The 23482-nt window shown below is 38.3% G+C and overlaps 1 protein-coding gene across 1 annotated transcript in view; it reads right to left on the reverse strand.

Annotated features, from left to right (window-relative positions):
* The window catches only part of LRRC3B (leucine rich repeat containing 3B), a 206257-nt gene extending 204683 nt beyond the window's left edge, over window positions 1-1574 (reverse strand). The window contains exon 1 of the mRNA XM_050779504.1: window positions 1565-1574. The gene's annotated coding sequence lies outside the window, so the exon portion shown is untranslated. The remainder of the gene's footprint in view (window positions 1-1564) is intronic.
* Between the last annotated feature and the right edge of the window lie 21908 nt (window positions 1575-23482).

Below are 23482 nucleotides of genomic sequence, written 5' to 3' on the forward strand. Positions count from 1 at the left end.
CCAATATCATCAACCAGTGAAATATAGCAGGTCTTTCTCAGTATCTATATCCCTCCACAACTGGGCTATTCAGGGTTGACTATCCCCTTCCCTCTGACTCTTTTCCAAAGAGTATTCTCACCATTATCTCTTTATCACCACTGAGCTTGGGCTTTAAGAACTGAGTTTTTATTCAAGTTCTGCCATGTTCTGACTGTGTGACGTTAAACAAGTGGCATAACTTCCTTTGGCCTTAAACAAGTGGCTTAACTTCCTTTGGCCTCAGTTTCCTCCTGTGTGAAATGAGGTCTGGCAGATCATCTGCAAAAGTAGCTGCCAATCATTCCACCCATTCCTGTGCACACACACGCGATTTTTCACATTAAGAGGCGGAGTCTTCTTCCTCTCTCTTTCAATCTGGCTTTATAACTTGCCTTATCCAAGAAGATTCAGCAGAAGTGATGCTGTGTTAGTTCCAGCCTAGGCTTTAAGAGGCCTAACAGCTTCTGCTTTTGCTCTTTTGGAACCCGTTTATCTTATTGGAGAGAGAGGCCACGTGGAGAGAGTGACCTTGTGGAAGAGAACCAAGGTATCTATATAAACAGTCAAAGTCTAGGCCTGTGAGTGAGGTCATCTTGGCTGTACCAGCCCCAGTGATGCTCAGCCAACATAATTCACTTGTGTTTTAAGCATCTTGAGGTTAACTGATACGAACTTTCTCCTCTGAGTTCAACTTAAATTTTCTGACCCACATAATCATAAGCAATCAAACAGTGTTGACGTGAACTACTAAGTTTGGAATGGTTTATTATGCAATAAGGCCAACTTACATATAAGGATAATGCTATTTTCCCTAATTATTAAAGGCTTTTGAAAATCAAATGAAATAGTCAATACAGAAACCCTTTTAAGCTTAAAAGTATTTTAAATTGTAGAAAAGTAGTTGTACTATAACTAGTACTTTTTATTATATTACTTAAGATGTCTGGAACTTTTTATCTAAGATACCCACCTGCTCCATAGTATTGCTGACAGGGAAGGATAACGAAAACAAGGAAATTAGGTGCCAGTTTTAATAATGATAATAGTAGCTGTTATTTTTTGATGACCTGCTAAGCAGCAAAAAATTCTGGTGGCCAATTCACAATCCCCAGGGTAGTGTGATGTAGTGACCCACTTTTACAAAAAGAAAACTGACTCCAGAGTGATTGAACGTATCACTGAGCTTCATACAACCAATAAGTAGCTGAATCAGGATTGCCTACGTATCTGAAACCAAAGTTCTTTCTCATATAGAATACTAACCGCAGGCCGGGCACGGTGGCTCACACCTGTAATCCCAGCACTTTGGGAGACCGAGGCCGGTGAATCACGAGGTCAGGAGATCGAGACCATCCTGGCTAACACGGTGAAACCCAGTCTCTACTAAAAATACAAAAACAAAAGTAGCCGGGTGTGGTGGGAGGTGCCTGTAGTCCCAGCTGAGGCAGGAGAATGGCATGAACCCGTGAAGTGGAGCTTTCAGTAAGCCGAGATTGCGCCACTGCAATCCAGCCTGGGTGACAGAGCAAGACTCCATCCCCACTCCCCCATCTCTCCACCCCCTCCCTAAAAAAGGAATGCCAACTTTATTTTTCCATAGCTCTTTCACAGGTAAAGAGATATTTAAAAACAAAGGCACACTCAGGAAGTGGACAGGAAAAGAACAAGCTTCAAGTTTTCTGACTTTCCCATCCCCACTAAGAAAAATAATGCTGTTCCTCATTTACCTGTGTCTTAGTGCCCTGAGCTTACCTGAGGACTGCGACAGGAACCACTGGAATACTGAAGACATCAAAAGCAACCTGCCATGATGGGTGTAGATAACTGAACACTGATCTCCACAAGCAGAAAGAGCAGGGCAAGGAACTCATGAAGAGCAGCAGATGAGCTGGTTTCTGTGTTTGCCCAAACAATATCCTGTTTTGACACCACTCACCATAATTTGAAACAAATAGGCAAATGAAAATGAAGAAATTAGCTATTATCCTGTGCGTATGATCAATGGGAACTACTGAAATGGGTTTTGGAGAATGTAAATCTCTCTCTCCTTGAATAGGATGGTTTCTGTCTCAATTAGCTAGACAAAAAGTCACTTTCTCTGGTTTATTTTGCCTTTGTGACAACCTAGCATTGCTGTATTTAATAAATAAATTAGTGTATATATATTTAGTAACATCATACTCTAAAAATAATTAATGGAATATCTTCATCGATATTTATTATTGAAAGATTCATGCATTATTAAACATGAAAGAAGATACAATTTTCATGACTTAGTCTTCTTGGATTTGAATTTTATCACCTTGTAAAATTCCCACCTTTAGCTCTACACTTTACTCTTTCTTTTTCCTTAGCAAAAGCAGTTATCCATTTCAAAAATCCCCTATAGGAAAATGTTCAGATCTCTTTTTAACTGCTCTGTGTTCAATTTTAGTTTCATAGAAAACATTCAGACACAAAACAAAAACAAGAAATTTTTATTCCTTGCAGTTTAGAAAATCCAATTGAACTCCTATTCTCTATTACCAGCAGCCATGGGGGTAAATTTACTTTCTGTGCTTTTTGGTCTGAAATAGCTTATCCTTCTAAACAGCTGCCAATATTCAAATTCATGTTGGGAGAAAATATTTTTAAAGCAGGTAACTTAACTGATAATCATCTCTGACAGGGCCTTACCTGAAATTCCTTTTTTTATTTTTTTTGAAATCAGTGCAACCCACAGATAGATTCAGGATGCAGGTTCAAAATGACTTTTTGGAAAGAATCTAGGAAGGTGCTCACTGGAGGCTAGGATTGGATTTGAAGAACTTAGGTAGCATATTTCATAGATAAAAGAGAGGATTGACAGCTTCTTCAGTAAGCCAGATGTTAATTAGTGTTCAATGATGCCATATCAAAATATGCACTTTCAGATAGTTGCTTTCTAAGTGCTTCCCTTAAAAACTGATTTAAATTTGCATGATACTGGGTGCTGTTGGAAGGCCATAACACAGAAAAAAAACAAAAATACATACAAAAAATTTAAAAATATATACTCTTAAAACATCAAGCTGCATTTGAATTTATCACCAAGTCCTTTCAAACTCAATGCGTTGAATAAGTCTCAGTGTTTACCTATGTGGTTTCTTGCCTCAGGTTTCAAAGCTGTTAAAATGAGTAGGGATATTTCCTCTTTTACGTACTTTGTAATACGATTTGAGATGACCAGTCAATGAGTCTCTTAGTTGGAGAAATAAAAGTACTAAAGGATTACATACCAGACAGACTTGGAGAGCATGACAGGAAAGAGGAAAAGGAAAGGGAAGGAAATGAGATTAAGCTAATTCTGCTTTACTCCTGTCTCACTAACGATTAGAGCTGAGATTGCAAACAGGTGCCCACAGATGTACTTTATTTGAATCACATAGTACTTGAAAAAAAGTGACGCACATTAAGAAATTGGAAGATGTACCAAAATCTGGATTTTCTCTGGCTTCTCTTTAAAATCAGATCTGGCAGCAGTAGGCTAAGCTCCCTCCTGGCTTCAGTAGGCCAGAGCTATATGGTGTTTCCTGTTTTAGATGGAGCACGTTTTCTCTGGTTTGTCAGCATTCATTACATTTGCAAAATCTCTTCACAGTGACACCTAAACTAGTGTTTGACTGACTAGCTGGGAACTATAGCCTAGCCGAGTCAACCTGATCCACTTCATTCATTGATGTTACCTTCCTGCCGTGCAGGTACTGAAGTTGTGACTCTTATTTCTTCTTTTGTTTTTATAAATTACTAAAATAACTGGAATAAGGGTATAATATTTCTGAGAGTCTTAGAATGTGCTGGAGATATCATGCTACTACCAGAATATCCCCCCAATTCTTTTTCTGTATCCAGGTTTCCCATACTACTTTAGGCTAGTCCCTATTGCAATGTTGCTGGTAAGGCTGGGGATCAGATGAACTACTCTCATAAAGAGCTTTTGCCATGAAACCTGATATAGTTGCTCATCCTGTGAACCCCATCACTGTCAGAAACATGGCAGGGAACAGAAAGAAGTTAGAGGCCCTGGGACACTAGTTGCCCTGGAGGACTCTGAAAGGCCTGGGAGCCAATACCCTCTATCACAGGGCTGCCTTCCCAAGGCCCTCTGAGCAAGGACGGAGCAAGAAATCCCTCTTTCCCTATTCTATGCTGGTTTATGCTGGTTTTTTCCTTGGAAGTTCTGAACTATACCACAGGTCCAGCTGCCACCCCACAGTCCTTTAGACACTGAGCTCTCTCTCCCAGACCACACAAACCACATAATACCCTCACCTAGTCACAGATTTTGCTTCTAAATGGTTAGGATGAAGGGAATTGCATTACAGTCACCTATATGGGCCTTTCTCCTCCAGACCCCTGAAAAGAGGAAGCTCCCTACACTCTCCAAGCCCACCTCTGTTTGTGCAGTTATGGAATCACTAATCTACCCTTCATGGAAAACTCCATATGCTGGTTACCTTACTGTCTCTTAGCTTCAAACCCCTCTTCTAAACATTGCTCTATGATGCCAAGGTTGGAATTCTGCAAACTATGGGTCAGAATTTAACAAGAAAGGCAGAACCTGTAGAAGATACACACACACACACACACACACACACACACAACATACACATATATTCTTATGTGCATATCTATGTTGTATATTTTAAAATATATTTATTACATTAAATTGGCTTATATCTTTCTGGTGACTGGCTAAGCTAGTCCAAAAGTTTAAACTCTGTGCTCCGTAGAATAGGCATCCAGGAAAGAAAGATCACAGAAAGACTGGAACCTATAGGTGTAAGGCAATAAGCCAAATGTCTGCAGGTGGAATTTCTCTCTCTCTTTCCCTCTCTCTCTTTCTCCCTCTCTCTCCTGCAGAAGCCTCAGCCCAAATTTAAGGTAAACCAAGATCATCCAGAATCACCTCCTTTACTTAAAGTCAACTGATTAGGCACTCTAATTACACTCACAAAATTTCTTCACGGTGACACCTAAATTAGTGTTTGACTGAATAGCTGAGAACTATAGCCTAGCCAAGTTGACACATCAAAAAAGTCATCACACTCCACTACTTATCAACTAGACCCCTAGACACATCTTCTTAAGCTGTATTTAATCTCCAAATAAAGATAATAAACAAGGTAAATTACCTCCTCATATGATACAAATATCCTGCAAACACCAAAATCATGCTAGTCATTTCTCCAAAAGAGGATGCAAAGTTATGGTGTGATCCTAAGCCTTTTATTCTCCTTTTATATCCTGTAACTTAAAAACTGAGATGTAAAGTTTATGATTATTATCTACGTTAGATGATAAAGTGATAAAATGGGAAAGAAAACATTTTTATATATGTATATACACAAAAATGTATTCATATATACCTTTTAATACATATACACACTCTATGAGTTGGGACTCTTATGACGAAGTACCACAGACTGAGTGGCTTATAAACAACAGAAATTTATTTCTCACAGTTCTGCAGGCTGGAAGTCCAAGAATAAAGTGCCAGCATGGTCAGGTTCTGGTGAGGGTTCTTTTCTGGATTGTAAACAACCAATTTATCATTTTGTCCTCACATGGCAGAAAGACAGCTAGCTAGTTCTCTAGTCGCTTCTCATAAGGGCACCAACGCCATTTGTGAGAGCTCCACTCTCATGACCTAATTGCTGCCCAAAGTTCTCACCTTTTCGTATAACCACATTAGCATTAGGGTTTTAACATTTAAATGTTGGCAAAGCCAATATTGAGCAGCTGATACAACTCCTTTCTTTGGGGTGATCAGTCAGCTACTGCATGATAGGTTGATTACATTTGATAACTTCCATCATGGAAGAAGCAGCACTTTTTAAAGAAATCAACACTGACCATAACACTGGCTTTGGTAAGTGAAAACCCATGTTGCTGAGCCCATATATAACCTCCATTTCTATTATCATGGTCACTATGCTCATGAGCCCATTGGGTAATGACAAGAGTTTCCAGGGAAAAAAAAAACACTAACTGGTATCCACAGAATGAGTCATCTTATCTGCTTGATTTCTAAAATTCTCCTTTACTGAGGTCACTCTTTAGTGACCATTTACATGGGACACGAATATCTTAACGCTCTATAATGCTATGCAACTTGGAAAGATCTATCCACATATATCAACCAAACCTCCTTGCCATCAATTTACTAATTACATTCCCTCCAAGTCCTTGATCATTCAGTCCAACTATTGGACACAGCCCACAAATTGATATAGACTCATACCTCTGCCTATTTTCTTTCCAGGCAAAATGAACAACCAGGTATATTGTTCAAAGTTCTGTGCATGGAAAGAGTTCCTTTCACCACTATCCTTCTGAGATACCATCTATTTTTTCTCTAGAAATATCATGATCTGCTGGCTAATATTATGGATTTCTGTGGGTCAGACTGTTACGATTACTACTTTGGCTACACTATCCACTATGGTAAGCAGACCCACCTTGTTCTTGACCACAGACACCCAAGAACCCCTTTATCCCCACTGGCTTTAGAGATGCCAGTCCAGGATAGTGGTTCCCACCATAATTTATGACCCACCACAAAGCTTTTCTAGGATGAATTACAAATTTATTTCTCAGAGTCATGGGAAAAGTTGTGTCCTTTGTGCCCTCTTAGGAAGAATGCACAGGTCTTACCTGATATTTCCATCCTAACGGTCCAATCACTCTAAGTCTTTGAATATTTCCCTCTGTTGTATAATAAGACAGTTTTGGCATTTTGACTTCATTTAGTGCAGAACATTACTGGGTCCATATTTTAGTATATTTCTCCTATCAAATGTTAGAGTCATCCCTAGCCCCTTGAAGTAAAATATTTAATCCAGAATCAATGCTTAGTGGGCCCATATCAATAAATTCAGCCTGACCCAATTTTATATACTTCCACCACAATCCCATATTCTAAATGTCTATTCCTATAAATATCGCTCAAATTTCTGTCTATGTACTCAGAAAAACTCACATAGTTCTTTATGTACATCGCTTCCTTGTAGGTAACTGTACCTCATGTTTTGGTTTCTGCTGGGATTTGAGCATCTAATTGTAAGTCTGAAAGTAAAGAGGGTCATGAGGGTAGTTCCTGGAGAGGACCAGCAGTGCCTTGTCAAGGAGGGCCATTACAGATCTTTAGGCTAATGAGGGCTGAGCTCCTTAGACAGAATGGAAGGGCTACTTCTGCTACTGAAGGAGGTTCACAGAATTTCATGGTTGAAGGTCCCCAGATTTATCAAGATCTTTTCATATGTTTCCATTCCACTTTTCAGGATCCCATTTCTTCTTAATTAATGCCCTCATTTTAATGGAAGAGCCTTTGTAGCTGCAGGGGTGGGATTTCTGAAAACCAATTCCATTTAGTCCTCCGCCAGACTTGGTACCTCTTGAGGCTGAGCGCAGCTTTGTTACTGGGCCCTACAGTGAATAAAACAATGAAGCCAAAATTGAGCAGAAAAGCATCAAGAAATTCTGTGTCTAGTCCTGCTCTGACATCACTGTTCAGGTATTAGGATAGGATTCTCTTTGTTCTGAGATGTGCCTAATCCTCTAATTCAGCTCCTTGCCATCTAAATGCCTGTCTTGATAATTTGCCTGATAGAACACTCTGTTCAAGGGACTGCCTTGTTCATGATGGTCCTCTCAAACACTGATGTTCTATCTTTAAGCCTCATTACATAGTTTGGGTCCTGCTTTCTTCTTTCCCACCTCTCTAGTCTAGCCACTGGCCTGCCTAAAAAGCTCTTCAGAAACTGTTAACTTCGGACTTCCTTGATTAAATGCTTCACACACTTGCTGGACACCCCTTGATAAACAACCACAATGTTGACTACATTAATTAGAACTCTTCTGGATGCAAAAATAGAAATCTAATCAAAACTAGCTTATTAAAAAAGGAGGTATCAGTCAGCAGGATCAAACCATGAACAGGACATGGATGTTTCTGGGCTCAGAAAAGTAAAAACCAGATTCACAAATGCCCTCATGGCTCTCTTTGGCCCTTAACTGTTTCTTTCTATTTGCTTCACCATCTCATACTAGGTTTTGTTTTTTTGTCTTTAGTCAGGGCCTGTTAACTGGAAGACTTACTGTCTTTACAGCTTAATGACCAGAAGAGAAAGAAGGCTCCTCTTTGTATACTCCAGTTAAAAAATCCCAGTGAAGCACCCGATTGATCTTGTTTAGATGGTATGCTTATCCCTTGGACATTATCCCTATAGCCATGGGATTGAGATTCTAAGATTAGGCTAAATAGGTCATATCTGCATCCATTTTATGGGGGAGTAGGGGTTGTTCTGTCACCCAGGCTGGAATGTAGTAGCATGATCACAACTCACTGCAGCCTTGAACTCCTGGGCTCCAGTGCTGTGCATCCCCTTTTATGTCAAAGAAAGAGGTGAAATTGGTAGAAGAGAAAAAAGAAATAGCATAGATGATGCAACTGAGAAAATTACTTCAATCAAGAGTCACTTGATTCATGTCTATCTTAGTGTTCACCTATTTTCATGAAAGACTGTATATACCATGTTATCTTTGTCAGCTTCTCTGGAATTTCAATTCAACTAAAAAAGTGTTGATTCAGGTCAACCATTTCAAATTATTGGAGAGGGAGCTGGGAATCTGAAGATAAATAATTCAGGTACCCTGCCCTTGAAGAGCCTACCATCTATGGTAGAAGCAACTTCTATTCGTTGCTGTGTTCCATGACTCCTTTGGATTTGTAGCTAATACCAAAGGCTTGAATTTTCTTCATGTAGCTGAAATCGTATTAATTGAGTTACACTTTTGACAGGGATCTAACCTAGTGCTGTACTGCCTTTCTTAAGTCAATGCACCATTTTGTTTGGGAATAGAAAATAGGCTTTATGTTGTGGGTTAATTCCAATTAATTGATAGTGGCTACTTTGAGAACTGAGTTAAAAAGAATTCTGAGGTTGTATCTGTGCTTAATGAAAGAAGACCATAAAGTGATTAGCAAGCTTCATGATGAATTTGGAAATGTGGAAGCAAACATATCATTAATTTCTGGCCAAATATTTAGTGCTTGGCAATGCTGTTAATTGACTTGTTATTGTCTAGTTTTGAGTTAGCAAACTGAAAACATCAGACCTTTGGTGGACATTACCAAAAATTATTGACATAAGTGCATATATATGTAGTTGCATATATAGTTGCATTTATATAGTTGCAACAATAAAGGGACTTTTTCCCCTTTCTACAACATAAAAAAGATAACAGATTCAAAACATGATCTGAAATTAGTGGCATTTCGAATTCCCAATATATCAAAAGTAGGGAAATAACCATACACTTAGAATAGAAATAGCCATTTAGTGTTTAATGGAAGAGTTGGATCAAGTTTAAGGGAGACTTCTGGCTTTTCATTTAGGGAAACTGGCAATTTCTCCACAAATAGTTTGCAATGTTGGACAAGAAACTTGTGTTTCTTACCAGTGAGGGGGAAGTAAGACTTGATTCATAGTGTCAGTTTCTTTCACCTATACTCTGTATACAGGTAACTGATCAGTCATTTTTTATCAATATGAATACAAGCTTTTCCCCTTTTATGGCTCAGAACAATTCACCTAGACAAGTGATAGAGGTGCAGAGCAATTTTAAGGCAAATACTCCTCTGTGTTTTTAATCAGAACACATTATTTGGAGGATCAAAGCACTGCAAAAGAAATTAAAAGCCCCAAACATTTAGGATGTCCACATGATTCTGAGGTAGCCTTCTCACAATCTGATAATTGCATTATTTAAACTGCGTTTGTGACTCTTAAGCTTAAGGATGACAAAAAAGTTTAGGAAAAAAAATTTCCATTTTCCTTGGCTATTCATGGCTACATGAAACAGGAGAAGTTGGTGAGAAGGTGAGAAGACAAAAAACAAACAAACAAACTATTGAGAGAGAAAAAGAGAAACGGAGAGAGAAATAGCTCGTCTGAGTCTCTTCCCAGTTTGCAGATTCTGCAGGTAATATTTTGCACCACAGAAAAAAGCATTTTGCCTTTACACCAGCAGTAAGTTTTCATTGTGATACAGTTGCCATGGGGATGATGTGCTGGGTTGTGCCACTTTATCATCTCTCTCTTACATGTTCTATTATAAAGTGAGTACTTGGGATTCTAGGCCATAAATATGCATCCACGAAATGTTAATCTGTAAGCTGACCCGCCAACCAACTTCAGAGTAGTAATAGGTTCTCTGGCTGGCAGAATTGCATTTTCCCTTTTGAAAACAACAGAGGCAGGGCAGTGATTGGGGCAGGCACAAACATCTGCAATTAGAGAGACTATTTCCTTTCCAGACACTGTGGCCTTTGGACCAAAGGTAGAAAATGAAAAGGAATGTAAATTTATGTGGCAAGAAATGAAATTTGTTAATGATCTACCATGTTTCCAGGTTAAATGCAGCTTTTGGTCTAATCCTTTGAAAATATTTTCTGAAGCTAATCAGATCCTTTTTCAAACCTGTGGGAAAGAAATGTCATAGGTAGATAAATTCCCAAAATAATAGCCCACTGCATGTATTTAAAAATAGAGCGAAGTATGCCTCAGCAAAGCTCAGATCGATTTCATGTGACATCCTTCAGAAGTCCCCACCCTTTCTGAAACCACCAAGCATCATGAAGAATATTTCCCCAGGGCTTTTAGGGAAATGCTTCATCCACAGCGAAGCTGAAATTCATAGAAACCAGAATTGCACAAAGGCAACTTAAAATCAAACCAACTTGTCTACACTGACTGGCCTGACCCTTGCTGCAGACCTATCCCTTCAAGGCAATTTAGCTTCAGACAGTAGCTGTCAAAGCAGACCACATTATTGACTTGGACTTAACATTTATTTTCTATTAACTTCAACAAAAAGATTGCCTTTAGGATCAACTTTGCAACTTTTCACTATCTACGAGTGTCCCAGTTTAATAGACTTATTCTGCTGTGATTATGCTATGTGTCAACATTCTCTTTCAAGAAAGGAATTAATCTTGAGAATTCTTCTTAAAGCATATATGCAACAATATTATATATAAATCATATGCTAATAATTTTATAAGAGATGATGTTTCTGCAACCTTGTGATTGTTCAGAAAAAACAAAACCAGTAATAATGCCTATGCTATCACTATAGATATCTTTTCATAGTGGATAATGTTATTATTTAAAATATTCATTCCTCCTCCCTATAGGAGGAATATACATCTTAGTCTGATTGATATCAGGCTTGGTCATCAACTTGCTTTGACTAATGAGATGTAAGCAAAATGAGATGTAAGCAAAAGCCAATTATAACAGAAGCCTTCAGAGTCTTTGGGTTTCTACCATGTCCTCTTTTTTCCATCTTCCGCAAAGCTCATAATGTCCCAAAGAGTGCCTGCTCCTTCATTCTGGGTCCTAGGATGATGGCAATTTAAAGCAGAGCGTTAACTCACCCACAGGTTGTAAGATTTAGGGTATCATAAATTTGTACAATGTAGCTGCTGCCTTGGTATTCATTTTTAGGCCTGGCATAACTCGCTTGAAACCCAGTTGTACCCTGTCATCTTTGGCCTAGTTAAAACTTCCCTGTGTGGTTGTTTGCAATATAGCCTACTTGGTCTTCATCTCACTGATTCAAAATCTAACACGTCTCATGGTTAAATGATAAAACCTAATGGTCAATAACAGAGTCATGTAATTAAGTTTCCCGCTTCAGGCATGTTTTCTTTAGACTAGACAATCCACAGCTCCCACAAGAAGCCTAAGGAATAAATAGTCTCACAGATCCTTTCACTCTCTTTCGCTTGCTGTCTGTCCTTCTTTTGACACCCCTAACCTTCCCAGGATCTGGAAGTAATACATTTCTTCTGTTTTATGCGTGTTGGGTTTCACTTCCTTGTTGTGCCTCACCTGACAGTTTCCCCACAAATCAGAACTCTCTTAGAGAATAGCTATATTGGCATATGGCCAAGATATCAAGACCAAACTAGGAAGAAATCATAACAATAGAAATTGCAGCCTGAGGGTTTTTTTTTTTCATAATCTAGCTGACAGGGACATACCCTTATTTACAAATGTATTTATTCTCTCAGTATCCATTTAATAAATGCTTGCAGTGTGCCAGACACAGTACTAGGCAATGGGAATTCAAAGATAAGAAAGATCCAATTATGGTCTTGAAGTGTTTAATGTGTTTATATTGCATTAAATATGGACATAAAGCAATTTCTGCAAAATGAGTCTACTTTGTTTTCTCAAACTACTCTGTAAAATATTCAGACAGACAGAATTTAATCATTAGGGTAGTGAGTTAAAGATGGCAACAAATCATTTTTCACACCTCCGTCAGAATGTAGAGTTTATTTCTCTAACCTTTTGCATTGGGATAGAATACAGGGAGATTGATGCTGTACCCGTCTGGTGCCCATTGTTCAAAAGGGAGTTTTGCCTCCTTCCACTTGGTAGCCCTGTCCACCCTGCTGGAGGGATTGAGGCCTGGGTAGCCCCCATCTTTTCAAGCTGTCCTAGCTGAGGGTCCAGGCATCTGAATGAAGAAATAACCTTGAATATTCTAGCCCCAGCATATATCACGTGGAGCAGAGACAAGTCATGCCTGCTGTGCTCTGTCCCACTTTCTACCCCACTGAATCTTGAGCATGCAGAATGGCTTTAGCTTAAGGCACTAAAGTTTGGAAGTAGTTTGTTAGCAGTGACAGATAACCAAGGAGTTTAGTAGTTGCCAGAACCACTCTCTGGGTATGCTTCAAAACCCTTTCCTACTATTTCATTTCTCCTCATCTCAGGAACTTCACTTATTTTTAGGATTCCCTGACTCCATGCAGTTTTTGTCATTTCCAGTAGTTTTCTTGTAACACTGCCCTGTGTTGTGAATGCAAAAAATGTCTATCAGCCTAAAATATCACACTTTGCCATAAGGCACCGACGTCAAATTTTAACACATGCCACTCAAAAATTACGTTAAATTTGTACTTAAGTATTAATAAAATAGGGCACAGGAAAATTAAAAGTCAACAAAATGATTTTTAATGGAAAATATAATGAGAAATTACTGCTAAGGAACAAAAAAAAAATGCTGTTTTGGATAATTATATAAATTTAGGTAGTTTCATGATTGATATTACTTTAACCCAGAAGTTCTCAAAGTTAGCATGCATTGGAATCACCCAGAGGGCATATTAACCAGATTGTTAGGCCCTAGTCCCAACAGTTGTAGTTCAGTACATCCAAGCCAGTCCTGATAATTTGTATGTCTAAAAGGTATTCAGGAGCAGCTCATGCTCCAGAGACCACACTTTGAGAATCGCAGTGTACACTTTTCTTGGCATATTTATTTCTACTTTGTCATATGTACCCATGACAGACATAATTAATCACTGGACTTTCTCTTGTTGATCCATGGAGCCAGCACATCAGTCAAACAATACCATTTTTGTTGAAAATCAAGAGAAAACCTATTTGTTATGTGAGATAACTCCAGAATTCAAGTAAATCCTCTAACAGATTATTAATGTCTGCTTTGCTCTTGTCTCATATTTATTTCTCTTTCTTTTTATTAATATGACAAAATGTTCATTTTCTATACTTTTTAAAAACAATTTATTCTCAATAGATAAGAGCTTTAAATCTATGTCTGCCATCCCAGATATCATCATATAACAAATATTTAGGCAGTATAAACTAAAAAAAGTCAGCATTCTATGGTTGTTGTGGCGATTGGTCAGGTTAAAACAATACACAATTACCAAGAGACAGATACAAGACTTTTTTTCAAAGCTACATTAAATAAGAACCAGCGAGAGGCTGAGGCAGGAGAATGGCGTGAACCCGGGAGGCGGAGTTTGCAGTGAGCCGAGATCGCGCCACTGCACTCCAGCCTGGGCCACAGAGCGAGACTCCATCTCAAAAAAAAAAAAAAAAAACCAGCAAGTACTGGGTGTGATCAGACAGACACACACACACACACACACACACACACACACACACGCTGAATTTTACGTCATTCATGTAAAATCGCACTTTAGGGTTTATGTTTGTATTGCCTGTAAAAATTCCTTTTATGTAGCAGCTTCTTCCATTGCAGCAGTCATTCCAAGTTTTATTTAATTTTGCTATGAACATTCTCGGGAAACATGTATTTGAAGTCATCAATATAGGGTCCAATGCGCAGTAACAAATAATTTTATGCTGTTCTTATAATGACATTGAAAAAATGAACTGTTGAAATCGCCATGATATATTTTCTTCAGAATTTTTCTTTTCCTCTGAAAACTATGTTTTTGCCTTTGAAGTGTTTGAAGATTTGGAGGCAGAGTTTCACTGTGCCATCTCTGAAAATTTGGAAATATTCATAATTTCTCCCAGATAAACAATGAATTATAGCTTTCAGTTTTGAAGAAAGTCTCTTTTGAGCAAAAGGAGGCTTTTGAAAATGTCTCTGGTTTCATTTTCACATATTTTAGAAAGAAAAATACTGTAACACCTAGCGTGTGATAAAGAAAGGTTATAAAAAGGGTAAATTGTAATCTGGAAAACACCAACATGAATACTTAAGATAACATTTACCACATTTTAAAATGTTTAAGATAGCCTTCAGTTCTCTTTAATTTAAAGCAATAATTATCAGTGAAGTAGATCAATGATTTTCTTGGCAAACTGAATAACTTTTTGCATGTCACAGCTTGATTCTGCTTATATTTTTGTCAAATTTTTGCAAATGTAATATAATTATACAAGGAATTGACAGTATTGAAGACATTTTCAAACTTAATTCATGTAAGAATAGCTAACAAGAGCCTCCCTCTATTGAGGCCTTACTCTTTGCCAGGCATTGTACTTCACAGTCTTAGTCTTGTTTAATTATTAGAAACAAACCTATAGATGGCTATTACTATCTCTGTCTTACAGATGAGGAGACTACAATTGAAAAAAATCAAGTGATTTACCCATGGTCACAAAATTAGTAAGGGGTGAAGAAAAGAATTGAGTCCTGACTTTCTATTATACTTTTGTACCAACCTAGGAATTAGGAAAAAACTGTATCTTTAACTGCTTAATTTATGTTTCAGAAAGTTGAGTGATGTCCTGACTCATTGAAAAGGGAAAATAAAATTTCTTTAATAGTATAAGTGCACTGAACTTTACTGCCTCCCACAAAATAATTTTATCCCCAAACTCTCATCATTCATTCCAACAGTAAGCATGCCACTAGAAGTATATGCTCTTAGCACCTGCTCTTTAAAATTCTGTGACAGCTTCATGATGTTCTCTACCTTTGTGAAAGATGCAATAATTATTTACTCTGATTTGCTTCAGGTAAGTTTTAGAAAACATTGTTATATTTATTCTGATCGCAAAGGTAATACATGATAGCAGCTAAAAATAAAAATGTAAAATCAGGGTCGGGCGTGGTGGCGCACGCCTGTAATCCCAGCACTTTGGGAGGACAACGTGGGCAGATCACGAGGTCAGGAGATCAAGACCATCCTGGCTAACATGATGAAACCCCGTCTCTACTAAAAATACAAAAAATTAGCCTGGTGTGGTGGCATGCACCTGTAATCCCTGCTACTTGGGAGGCTGAGGCAGAAGAATTGCTTGAACCTTGGAGGCGGGGGTTGCAGTGAGCTGAGATCACGCCACTGCACTCAAGCCTGGGCGACAGAGCAAGACTCCGTCTCAAATAAAAAAAATCAGGAATATATATCATTGATAATGAAGGCTTCCCAACTCTGTTAGGACTTTGGTTTGTGTGTCCTTCCACATATAGATATAAGGTTTGACATACACATATGTAATATTTATATAAATGTTTATGTTCGGTATCAAACATATTTACTGAAACTTGCTTTTTCACTTAAAATATCTTTTCTCTCTCCAAAATCCTTTTATCCAATTTTCTACAATTAGTACTCCTTAAAATCTCCTCAATTTCTTTAATCTTTTTCCTGAGCAGCCCCTCCAGTTTCTTAATTTAAAGGAACCCAAAGTGATTCTTGACGATATTGTTTTCTCTTCAGCCTTCTTAAATCACATCTCTCTCTCCAGTCTTATCCATCAGTCACACCGGAGTCTGGGCTGCTTCCCTCCTTGTTTCACAATGATGATCCCAGATCATCACTACTCCATGCCCTTGGAGAAACCCCAGTTCCTTTAAGTCCCATGCCCTACTACTGTGGCTCCTCTAGCTTTGCTCATGGCTGCCATTTCCCCATCACTCTCCATTTAATCAAGGCTGGAATACTTTACTCTAACTCAGGTTATCATTTTAGGTAACTCCCCTGTCACTTCAGTCCATTTTTTCCTGTGTTTTTTCCCATTACGATTTATATTCTAGGGTCAATTACTTTAATCACCTTCTTGTCAATTTTCTGATCTCTGTTTTTTTCTTCATATCTTCCTGGACAACTTTCACCTTTGATGGGTACAACTATTCACTGTCAGAAGCACGTTCTGATAGAGTGAAAAACCACACAGTCTATTAGCTTGCTTTGGCTGATTGCATAGGGTCTTAGAGGTTACTATGACAACTTTGGAATGTGTGTGAGATTTTGAGCAAATAAGCAACATGACGTCATTCATGCTCTAAAAGAATCACTGGGTGCTCTGGGGAGAATCGAGTTTAGAAAAACATGTGTGGAAACAGGGGCACTAGTAAGTAGGTGTGTGCAATCATCCAGACCATGGGGGAATGTGAGCAGAGTGGGAGCAGTGGAGGAAGTGAGAGGAGGCGGGTCTCCCTTTCGGGTGTGGAGAATCCATTTTGTCATGGTGCTAGAAGTTACCTGGAGCAAAGTTCCGGTTTCTGGACCACAAACTGTTCTAGCTATTTCCAAAGGCAGATCTCCCTTTTTACATGGAGAACAAATATCGTAGCTTAGAACTGAGACTTATGAAACAACTCTGAGAGCATTGCAGAGGTTTTTGTCTGTTTGCTTTTTGTTTGTTTTGTTTTTGTCCTTTGATTAACCACTTTATAACAAGTCCAAGCTCACTCTCCACCTGTAGCCCTGGGTTTTCTGACATTGAGCTTTTGGATTCTGATCAGAAACTTTTTGTTTTTATTTTGGTGGTGTTATCGTTTGCCTGTAAATTGATTGTTCATTCTCACTTCAATCTTTTCTGCTTTACCTTTATCAGAAATCCCTCAAGGTTCTGATCTGTTTATAGTCTCTTTCCAATTTTTTAGTGCTACTAATGTCTTATTTATATTTTTTATTTCTTTTAATATTTCAATGGGAAGGATGAGTAGTCAGCAAAAACATATGCTTCATCATTTTGACGTATAAGCTTCTTCAATTCTCAGTTTAATAGCAATGCCAAAGTGGGCCAGCGGGTTCTGCATGCAGCAGGCAACTATCAGAGGAGAATATGATACCAGTGTTTCTTCTCTGGGCACTCCCAGTCTCAGAGTTCCTTAGAGTTCCTCACTTTGTTGTGGCCCAGTCTGATAGTTAGCTCAGTCTGACACATGAGAACTGGAAGGCCCTTAAACATAAAGCCAAACTCAAGAGAAAACTAAAACAGAGATAGGGTTATGAAACACAAAAAACTGCCAGGAAGATAGTTGGAGGACTAGAGCCTCAGCAGCCAGGGAGTAGAGCTTTTAGAAAGCAGATGGTCAATACTGAGTTCACTCTGTTATAGCATTAGGATGCTGCAATAGGGCATCAAATTTGATAAAGTAAGTCTTAAGGTCGGGTGCGGTGGCTTATGCCTGTAATCCCAGCATTGTGGGAGGCCGAGGCAGGGGTATCACGAGGTCAGGAGTTCAAGACGAGTCTGACCAACATGTTGAAATCCTGTCTCTACTAAAAAAAAAAAAAAAAAAAAGAAAAATTAGCCGGGCAAGGTGGTGCACGCCTGCAATTCCAGCTATTCAAGAGGCTGAAGCAAGATAATTGCTTGAACCCAGGAGGCAGAGGTTGCAGCCTGGGCGACAGAGCAAAACTGTCTCAAAAATAAATAAATAAATAAACAAATAAATAAGTCTTAAGTTCTTACTCCAAGGACAAGAGTATGGATCTACATTGCTGCAAAAAGCAGATTAAATGGATACCTGCTTAGTATTTCCCACATGCTAGGACAGGTACAAACCCACTCCAAGGAAGGCCATTCCTTTTTCTTTATCTGTATTTTTCTCCTCAAATTATTCAAGGACTGTTACATCTGCTCCACCTTCTATGATATCAACAAAAATCTGTCAAGTCCAATAGGTTGCAGAGGATGAGAAACAAGAAGAAACAATAGGTAATTTTTGAATTTGTCCAAAAGGTGATCTTGGTATCTTTATAGAGAGTAGTTATTAATTTTATGTATATATATATATATATCTATATATATATAAAATTTTCAGAGTTTGCATTAAAATAAAGTTGATTGAATGGTCAAATGGTGGGCTGGGGGAGTGAGAAAAGGAATTTATGTGTTTCTTATGTAGGAGAGAAGTATACATAATTGAAGGCAAATGAGAGGGGGCCACAAGGAGAGAAGTTATTGGAAAAGAAGGGGTTAAGAGTTGGAGCTTGGTCTGTGAGTAGGCAGAGTGGGGTACAATCCATATTACCAGGGAGACTAGATTTATAGAAGTGGAAGGGTTAATCTCCTATCCTAAGCCTCTAGGGGGCCTAGAGCAGAGCTACAGAGATAGTTGTAGCTGGGGTAGGATGAAGAAGAGGAAAAATGGATCAAATTATGCTGGTTGGTTTTGTCATCTGTTTGAAATAGAGTTGCTGGCTGTAAGTAACATGTTTCAGAAACAGTGTTAAAAGTCTTCCATTAGGAACAACCATCTGGTGTTTAAAGGCTGAGGAAAGATATCTAACATCTTAGGCTTCGGGGCAGTCTAGGCAGTTTGGGTGGGAGGGAGCTAAGGACAAAGTGGGAAGCAAAGAGGCTGCAAAGCAGTGGTCAGGGCCATTTGGACAATATTTGTATGCAACAGGATCCATCTGATCAGTTATGGAATTGTTAGTAGCTGCTATTTGAGTTGTTCCATAGCCCTTCTGTAGTTGGGGACAGGAATGAAAAAATCTGTGAGCTAAGGTCAGCCATGGTTCTGGCTCACCAGAAGGAAGTCTAAGTATCCAAAAAGGAGACTCATCTTTGAAATCAGAGAATGGGGGGAAACCTTGGAAGTTGATAACATGACATAACATAATTGTTTGGTAGTTAATTACTCAATTAGTGAATGAATAAGTTCTTGAATTTTATAGGTTAGGAAATAAGAAAATAAAAGAATAAACAACCCCCACCCCCACTCCACGGAAAAAAAGGATGAAGGGGAAGAGTACAAAGAATTGCCCCACCCACCTTTGGTTCCCACTGCAACTGATCGCTTGTTGATTGTGTCAAATCAGAAGCAGGCTATAAAAGGGAGCTCCCTTCCAGTGTTGAACATCCCCCGACCCCAGTTACATAGATTTGTTGCTTACCGTTAGGCTGTTTTTACAAAGGGGGTTTTTAGCTTGACATTCTTGATGATTAACTGAAGGCTCGACAAATGAATATTTGTCAAACCTCAGAAGATCGTTGGAGTAGACAGTCAAACTTATCCTTGCTCACATTTTAATCATGACAAGGACTGACACCGTGAATGACTCACTCAGTGCTCTTAAACTGGAGATGCAGCCAGATAACACTCTGGGTACAGGCTGGAGAGTAAGGGGTGTCATTATGAACTGGGCTACTAGGTGGCCACAGCGAGTATCTCAGTTCCTGACAACCACTCCTCTGGTATAGGCTTTTCAGTTTGGGAATTTCTAAACTATCTTCTGCAGTGTCCATGCATGCCATTTATTTGCATCAGCTGAAAATATTGTTATTATTTCCTTCTGAGAGCGAAGCTGCCTGCTAGCTTCAGGCTGTGGTTCGTAAAGATACATTTATGGGCACTGACTACATAAATAGCATAAAAGTCAGAGTTCAATGATGGTTATGACTTAAACCATTGTGCTGAGTAAATATAAGAACAGATAAAGATATAAAAAAAAGTTAGTGCTTTTAGCATTTCTTTCACAGGAGGTAACACAATAGTTGATGAAAATAAGTGGAAGATTGTTATAGTAGAATCTGCTGTCATGGCAAGGAGGATGCATGACATTGCCACTTAATTAGGGAAGTCGATAAGTTTCCAAGTTCTCAGTCTCAACATCTATAGGTGTCCCTTCTAGAGTAGCTACAGCTTTGACCTCAGAGGAGGGGCATCAGGATGGTCTAAACAAATAGCCTAGGTAATGGGCTTAAGAAAAACAGCTCTAGGAAAGAACTAAACTTTATATTTTTAAGTTGCAAAATTCCAGCCTACAAAAATAATGCAATCCCTGGAACTTGTTTTCTTAGTATGCATATCACATTATCTTTGGCTTTTGTCAGGGTATGTTCTCAAGTCTAATATTTCCTTATTAGTCTCAGTTTGGTTAAAGTTGCTTGCCTGGCCTTTGAAAACATACGAGGTTGGTGCTTATGGCTTAGAACGTTGAAGTCAAAATGGACCAAAACAACTGAAAAATAAGTCATGAACAATAACAATTTCTGGGGTTAAAGTTCAGAGCAAGAAATGGTCATCATAATTTAGATGACTTAATTTTAGAATCATCTTAATGTAATTTTAGAGTCTAAATAAGCAACAGAAGAAACAAAAGCAATGCAGAACCATAAAAGAGTAAGGGACCCCAACACTTATCTATTTAAACCCTAATATTCTGCAGATGATAAAATAGAAGGCACAAAGAATTGACTTGTATATGTAAGGTCAGGGTAATAGGAAAGGAACACTGGTAGCATCAAGGACCATGAGCACTCGGGAGACCTTTGGATCATCCAGGGATATTAAAGCCAGGTCCAGTCTCCAGAAATGGCTAAGATAGGAATAACAATGAAACTACTCAGGTAGCTGTGTATGTAAGGAGTTACAGTACAAACAGGAGAGGTGTTTTGTAAAGAAGTAAACTTGGGTAGATTCTTACAGCCAGCTTCCATCTTCAACATACTTCCAAAGTTAGAAAAATGGAGTTATTTTAAAACTCGTGGGCATCTCCTTCTAGAATCAGTACATGTAACAACAACAGAACAGTAATTTTCTATCTATGTCAGTTAATGGCATCATCATAAAATCAGCCTCCCAAAATAACATCATAAGAGCTGTCTTGTATTCTCCACCTCACATGCAATTGATCATCTCTCTGGGTAAGAGATGCAGAAACAGGTCAGCATTATTTGTTCTTCATAAGCGATTATGTAAATCAAATTTTATATTACACACTTGTAGTTTATAGCTCTTGGAGGCTTTCAGCTGCAAATGCACAAAATCTAACAGTATAGTGCTAAGAAAGCTAAAGCAATGGTTAGTGCAATTTGTATTAGTAGTAATGTTGATGATGGTATTATAATTTCAGTAAACCTTTGTTGATTGTCTAGTAGACAATCCTGTAAGAAAAATGTAATTATTTGAGATACTTCTGGACATAAATAATAAAATAACTAACCAAACGGATAGGACAGCTAGACAGAAAATCAGCAAGAATAGCGAAAACTTGGGAACCTAAATTGAACCTATAAACACAGAATACTCCACACAGTTACTGCAGAGTACACTTTCTTTATGAGTACAACAACCACATTTCTTCATTGTTTTTACATTTTTCACATACAGAGAATTATAATAATTATCTGGCATCTACTGAGAGACTAGAGAGGATTTGGGGGAAATGATACTGAATTTGGTAAAAAATATATTACATTTTTCATATTATATAAACATTTTAAAAAGAAACAAAAAACTTGAGGAGGATATGAAATAGAACACTAATATAAAACTTTGAAGTAAAGTATTTTTATTGTAATGAAAAACTAGTGAGTATATCTGTATTAGTTGTCCTAGAGTTGTAAGAAAACACTGGGCGACTTAAAACAACATAAATTTATTTAGTTCTAAAGGCTAGAGAAGTCTAAAGTCAAGTGTCAGGAGGGCCATGTGCCTTCTAAAGGCTTTAGGGAGAAATCATTCTTTGCCCCTTCCTGGCTTCTGGTGGTTGTCAGCATTCCTTGGCTTGTAGATGCATCACTCCACTCTCTGCCTCAGTTGTCACTTGGCATTCTTCCTGTGTGTGTCTCCAAATCTCTTTCTCCTTATGAGAGCACCAGTCATTGGATTTAGGGCCCACTCTAATCCAACATGACCTCTCCCTAACTTTATTATATCTGCAAAGATCCTATTTCCAAAAAAGTTTACATTCACAGGTTCTGAGGGTTAGGACTTCGACATATCTACTTGAGAGACACAATTCAACCCATAACAGTGTGTGTATGAACAAAACCTTGTACATCAAATGTTATGGTAAAAATGACTAATATGTCATTCTTGATTGAAAATGTCTTAGTGATAATCTCTTTATATTATTGAGTTTATATTGAAAATTAATTTGTATAAGTTGATGATGCAAAAAGTAAAACATTTACAACTTCAAAGTTGATAATAGTTGAAAATATATTGAAATAATCAAGAGGTCTTCAATTTCCCTCATTGAACAATGTAATGTGGATTTTTTGTAATAATGCAAATTGTTGTAGACTCTCATCAAAGCACTTCATAACAAGTATCCGAAAATAAGGCTTCAGGTGCACACATTATTATAGTAGTCACTTGCAGCTAGCTTGGACTCCACTAAAAGGGTCCATCCAACTGAACTGACACAAAAATCAATGATAGAGGTTCAGGGCTGCTGCCTGGAGCTGGACCCATCAGAAGTCCCAGCTCTTTTGCTCATCACCTTCCTGCCACCTCCTGGCTTTGGAATGCCAATTACCATCCTGGAACACCTGAAATAACTCATTTAACAGTATCATGGATTCCTTCTTCACAAGCCACAGAGTGCTTTGCTGTTGGCATCATTATTTGATGACATTCAGCATATGATGGCAAAACAGCAGATGCTGGAAGTCACTCATTCTCACTGGCTGCAGAACTGTGGGATCTGCCTTCAGACACTGCTGAAGCCCCAGAGGAGGTTGCTCAAGATCTGAGATGATCAGCTTGAGGGTTACACCTGGTTGTCTTAAGGGCTGATTGAAAGAACCCTTTGTCACACACCTGAAATTCAATCTCAGCTGCTTGGCAAGCTTTGCTATAGACCATGCAACTGAATAGTAAATCAGCTCAGGGTTTTCCAAGTTGCATCTTTACCTTGATGTGCAAATCAGTGCAAAGCTCTTTTATTTGCAATTTATATAATTTGATGTGACAACTTAGCTGTGGAGTTTAAAGATTAAATGAACTGCAGACACATCAATTATTAATATTATTATTACTCTCAGCCCATCATTTCCAAGTGTACTTTTCACCTCACAGCACATCAGTGGGAAATGAATTGTTGTTTTACTCCTTGATTCAGACATAAATGTGAAAGCCTCTGTAGACCTTGGTATATGTAGCAGGG

This window comes from Macaca thibetana, chromosome 2 (assembly GCF_024542745.1).
Source record: "Macaca thibetana thibetana isolate TM-01 chromosome 2, ASM2454274v1, whole genome shotgun sequence".
In the NCBI taxonomy this organism is placed as follows: Eukaryota; Metazoa; Chordata; class Mammalia; order Primates; family Cercopithecidae; genus Macaca; species Macaca thibetana.